The sequence below is a fragment of the Leucopleurus acutus genome (genome assembly GCF_964270905.1).
Source record: "Leucopleurus acutus genome assembly, chromosome: 13".
Classification (NCBI taxonomy): domain Eukaryota; kingdom Metazoa; phylum Chordata; class Mammalia; order Artiodactyla; family Delphinidae; genus Leucopleurus; species Leucopleurus acutus.
In genome coordinates, this window is record NC_139155.1 from 89,260,141 (window position 1) to 89,266,306 (window position 6,166).

Genomic DNA, 6,166 nt, shown 5'->3' on the forward strand with positions numbered 1-6,166 from the left:
TGTGAGCCACAACTACTGAGCGTGCGCTCTAGAGCCCGCGAGCCACAACTACTGAGCCCGCGTGCCACAACTACTGAACCCGCACACCTAGAGCCTGTGCTCTGCAACAAGAGAAGCCACCGAAATGAGAAGCCCATGCACCGCAACAAAGAATAGACCCCCGCTCGCCGCAACTAGAGAAAGCCCATGAGCAGCAATGAGGATCCAATGCAGCCAAAAATAAAAAATAAATTTATTAAAAAATAAAATTAACTTTACTGAGGTATAATTCACACACAGTTAAATACTCACATCTCAAGGGTTTTGACAACTGTATAAAGCCATGTATCCACCAGACCCCAATCACCATAGAACACTCGTCCCCTCCAAAGCCCTGCCTGTCCTTTCCCGATCCATCCCCCCAGCCCAGGCAACCGACAAGCGATCCGTTTCTGACGGGTGAATCCTACACAGGACGAATCCCTACAGCAGAGGTCCTCTGGGTCTGGCTTCTCTCGCTTTACGTACAGGGCGTCACGGTTCGCCGCGCTGCTGCGTGGACAAGATGCTTATTCTCTCCACTCCAGAGCGCGGATATCCCCATTTGTTTCTGCTTTCCCCTGTGATGGACATTTGTTTCCAGCTCTGGGCTACTCTGAATAAAGCTGTAATGAACATTTCCCATCAGGCACCCTGAGCAAACAGCCAGGAGTGGGATTGCTGGGTTGTAAGTTTATGTTCAGCCATCCTTGCCTGGGGGACACAGGTACAGACCTTCCCTCTGGGCTTGAGGCTGGAAGGGGCTGGCTGCGAGGCCAAGGTGGGTGGCGCCCTGAGGTTACCCGGGACTGAAACCAGCCCGGAGCCCCCTTAGAACCTGGCTGTCACCATCCCACCCTTCTGGGAGCCAGGAAGCAAATTCCCATCCTGCCCCAAAGTCTGAATCCTTGAGATGAGCCTAGGCCCCGAGCAGCTTTGCCTAAAGTCCCCTAGCGGAGGATAAAGACCTTTTCGGGATGAGACCACCAGCTCCCCCTTCAGCAGTGCTCCTCGATGGCTGGAGTTAGCTTGGGACGGGACTGGGAGGTGGTGGTGTTCTAGGGAACTCTTCTTGAGGAAGCTGGCTGTCTCCATTGTTCTAGTTAATTCTCCTTATTATTCCAGGTGAGATGACCTAGGCACAGAGAAGCCAGGTGGCTACCCAGGCTTCCCCGCTGTGCCTAGAGGGGACCCACCCAGACACTCACCCACTCTGCCGTCCAGCCCATGGTTGGGGAGGAGTGTCCTCCCAACACACACACCAGTGGTGTTTCAGTGGCATTTGAGGAGTGGATTCACCTCTGGGCATCGTGGACTGGGGTGATAGAGACGGGAACTCCTAGGTTTTGCTGGTATCCACTACCACTGTTTGGAAGAATGATCCAGAACTTGTAAGTAATGACTTCAGCATGCTTTTTCGTGGTCCAGTTGGAGCATCATTGAAGGACTACTTAATACTTCAAGGCCAGGGTCATCAAACTCATTCTGTAAAGGGCCACATGGCACATATGGCTTTGCCGGTCGCACGGCCACCTTTACAGCTACCTAGCTTTCCAGGTGCAGCTTGGAAGCAGCCAGAGACACTAAATAAGCAAGTGGGCGTGGCTGGGTTTCAATAAACTTTATTTACCGAAGTAGGCAGTTAATCTCTAGAATATATAAAGAACTGCAACTCAAACAATCCAGTTAGAAACTGGTCAAAGAACTTGAGTAGACATTTCTCCAAAGAAGTTAAACAAATGGCCAGTAAGCAAATAAGATGCTCCGCATCACTAATCATTAAGGAAATGCAAACCAAAGCCACAGTGAGAAACCACAACCACTAGGACGGCTATTTTTATAAAGCAGAAAATAACAAGTGCTGGTGAAGATGTGGAGAAACTGGGATCGCTGACGGTAATGTAAAATGGTGCAGCTTCTGTGGAAAACAGTAAGGTAGCTCCTCAAAAGATTAAAAATAGAATTACTAGCAGTTCCACTTCAGGATATATATCCAAAAGAATTGAAGACAGGATCTGGAAGAGGTACTTGTACACTCACGTTCATAGCCGCGTTATCCACAATAGCTAAAATGTGGAAGCAACCCAAGTGTCCTTCAGTGGATGAATGGCTAAACGAAATGTGGCGTATACGTACAATGGAATATTATTCAGCCTTAAAAAGGAAGGAAATTCTGACGCATGCTACAACACGGATGAAACTTTGGGACATTATATGCTAAGGGAACTGAGGCAGACATTAAAAGACAAATACTGTAGGATTCCACTTTTATGAGGTACCTAGAGCTGTCAGATCCATAGAGACAGAAAGTGGGAGGGTGGGTGCCGGGGTGGAGGGAAGAGGGAGTAGGGTGTTAGAGTTTTTGCAGGGGGATGGCATTAGTGTTTAATGGGGGCAGACTTTCAGTTTGGGAAAATGGAAAATTTCTGGAGATGATGGTGGTGATAGTTGCACAGCAATATGAATGTATCGTACACCCTGAGGTGTACACTTAAAAATGGTTAAGATGGTAATTTTTAAGTTATGTGTATTCTACAAATATTAAAAAAATAAAAAGAAAGAAAACACTGGGACTTCCCTGGTGGTTTGGTGGTTAAGACTCTGCACTTCCACTGCAGGGGGCACAGGTTCAACTGCTGCTTGGGGAACTAAGATCCCACGTGATGCAGGGCACGGCCAAAAAAAACAAACAAACGAAAAACAACAAAAAAGGAAAAAACCAAGAGGAGGGCTGGATTTGCCCCCTTAGACCATAAGTTTGCTGATCCTTGATGCAGGGGTTCTTCACCCGTGTTTACCTTTCTGTTGACAATTGATTCAAAGCTCTGAGTCTGTGACATTATCTCCATGTTAACTTGTAGGTTTTTGTCAAACAGAAGACAGATGATTTCTCTGAGATAGAAAAGATAATCGAAGGTTAATGTTTTGCCCTGGGAAACAATAACCAGTTTTGAATCGGACTGACCAATCTTACTCTAACATTCTTCTTTTCAAATCTCTATAAATAAACAATCCCTCAAATTCTACCCAGGAACCATCTTTACTGTCTGGCTGGTTCCCTCGTTACTGAGTTAGCTAAACCTCTAGCCCACTTTTTGCTCCATATACATATGAGAGTTTATTTGTTTTTTAATTTTTCGGCCACACCATGTGGCATGTGGGATCTAAGTTCCCTGACCAGAGATCGAACTCACACCCCCTAGATTGGAAGCACAGGGTCTTAACCACTGGACTGCCAGGCAAGTCCCTGAGAGTTAGTTTTTAACTTCTTGAAAATTACACTGGTGAAGTCTCAATGACACAGGAATGCAGCCCCCTGTCTGTCTTAAGGCACACAAACCACCCCCGACTCCCAGCACCTGTGACAGACATTACTAATCCATCACAGAATTCTCAGAACTCTTAAGTTTAAGACTCTAGGTAGCTGCCACCAGTCCCTTTGAAACGACACCCATTCACCATTCCTTTCATAGAAGGTAGCAGCAGTGCTGGAGGCCTGTCTGGGTTGGGCAGGTGGCACCTCCATGGAAAGTGGTGTGTTTTGGCTTGTTGAGTAAGCAAGTCAGGGGTGGTTTTCTTCACCCAACATCCTTTCCACAGGTTTCTTGACTGATTGCTGGGCACTGGGCTGAGCACCAGAGGTCGGAGCTGAACAAAATTTTGTCCTTTCCTCGGGAGGTTTGGAGACCCAGGAGGACAAGGTGCAAGTGCTTGCAGTGGAGAGGTATCACTTCTTAGTTGTATGACCTTGGGCAAGTCACTTCTCTGGGCATCAGTTTCTTCCCCCATTAAATGGGAGTAACCATAGGAATCTACCTCCCAGGGTTGATGTGGGCATAAGAGTTACTTCCTGTAAAGAGAGTTGCCTGCACATAGCAAGGGCAGTCGATTCTCACTGTTCATGGTACTGTGAATGAAGAATGTTTGCTGCCATATCAGTAAACAAAGGATGTTGCAGCCATCCAGCCATCACATTACAGCTGCCCCAACGGTGCATTCTGGGAAGACTCAGGATGAGAAACAGAGGACACTGGCCCCGGATGGCTGAGGTGCATATCAGAGGAATGATTTCAATGAGCCCAGACTTTGCATCTTCCCATACATAGCGAAGCGCTAAATTCCTTAACTTGTGATGTCTAGTTTTCCTTATTTAACAGTAACCTTTCAATGTTCCGACTACCTGGTCTTAGTTTCAAAAACTCCTATAGATCCTGGCTCCCCGCCCCTTGCCCATTTGGGACAGTCTCTCAGAGTTTCTGAGATGCTGTGTCCCAGGCTTAAGTCCTTAGTTTTGTCCATCGAATAAAGCATAACTCTGAACTTTTAGGTTGTGCATTTTTTTCAGTCGACAGTACTCATGCGCTATAACGTTGCCACCAGCACAGGATTAGCGGATTTTGAACCTGCTCTGGGAAAAATACATTTAGGTTCCTGCCACCCTCTGGTCACAACGTTTTTGTCAACCGTTCAATACATCACTGTGTGTTTATGTGTGTTTCTGTTTAAAAGACATCTTATTTCATATATGCTGTTGATTCATTACCATTGTTTACTTTTGAACAGCGAAATCGCCAACAAAAAGCACAAAGATCCGAAGAATGTTGTGGGGCTCCAAGGACAAAGGACGGCCCTGCTTGAAAAGGTGTCAGCGTCACAGCCCCTACCGGACTCTTACTCACCCGCCGCACCCTGTTGCCATGGTTACAAAATTCCTGAGCCCACCTGGGCGACACTCATCTGAGCAATGGGGACCTGTCCCAAATAAGCAAAGGCATCTGCCCTGTCCCACTGCCACCCTACAGAAGGAAGGTATATGTGCCTCGACCAATCAGTAAACAAGATTTTCACCCCAGACCATTCCTTTGTTTCCTGGCTATAAAAACTGATCAATAGCACATGCTCAGGCTCGACTCTCCCAGACTGCTAGGAAGTTGGCCCGCTGTTCTGGCAGTGACCCTTCCCTCCAATAACTTCTATCTTCTTTACGTTCTGCCTTGTGTCTGGAAATTCTTTTCCGGCCCGCGTTCGGACCGCGACAGATGTGGCCCTAAATAGCCCACAGGACCCTTGTTTGCGGTACGAGAGCTGCTGATGCGAGGCAGTGGCCTCCCTCACCCTCAGCTGGGAAAGGGGGCCTGGGGCAACAAACACTTTGCCCACAGAAGCATGTGAGTACTGATTTGGGGGTTACATGAAACACTCAGTGAATAGGCAAATTCGCAGATACGGAATCTGCTTCACGAGGATGGACTTGGCACAGACCACGGTGGGCGTGTCACACAGAGGAGGGCGGCAGCCTGAGCAACTGAGCCGGGCCCAAGGCCAGGGGAATCGAGCATACCTCGCCTCCCTTCCCTTCCACTGTCGAGGGCCCAGAAACCTTTTCCAAACGCACATCCCGTCTCATCTGCCCCCTTCCTAACGTCTGCCCTGCCACTTCCCAAGTTTAGGGCGAATATCTCCTTCCCAGGGCGCGCTGGGATCCTGGAGGCATGTCTCCAGGGGATCCCACTGTCTGCCCTGCCCATTCTCTGCACTTTCCTGGGTTGAAAATTTACAACTGTCTGTGCAATCATTGCCCGTCTTGTCCCCCGACCCCAACCACTAGACAGGAAGGTCTCGAAGGAGGGGATTCTGTGTTTTTCTTCTGTGGCAACTCTGGGTGTTGAGAAAACAGTCATTGGATGAAGTGAGGGGATGGATGAGGACCTGAGGGCAGGATACGACTGACCACATGGCGCTGCAAGACCTTGGCTTTGGAAAACAAAGGTGTGGCCCAGGAGACCCATTGTCCCTTCCAGCTTTGACGGTCTCTGGCCCCAGTCCGGGGTATGGAGTGCCTGGGAGCCTATCCCTCAGAAATGTGTTCCCACAGGCTGATGCAGCCATCCAGGGCTATTACTGAAGACTGGGAGTGGCAGGGAGGGCTGTTTAGAATTCTGCATTTGCAAAAGCAATAATGGGGGTTATAGGAGCAATTCACACTCAAGGTGTAAAGTGAAAAGGACCGGCTCTTCCCAAAGCAACCACTGTTCACAGTTTCTCCTGTGAGAGAATCCGGGCTCTTTCTCTTGCTGGCTGTGTGACTATTTGGACGCGCAGGCCCAGCGGCCACGGCTCATGGGCCCAGCCGCTCCGCGGCATGTGG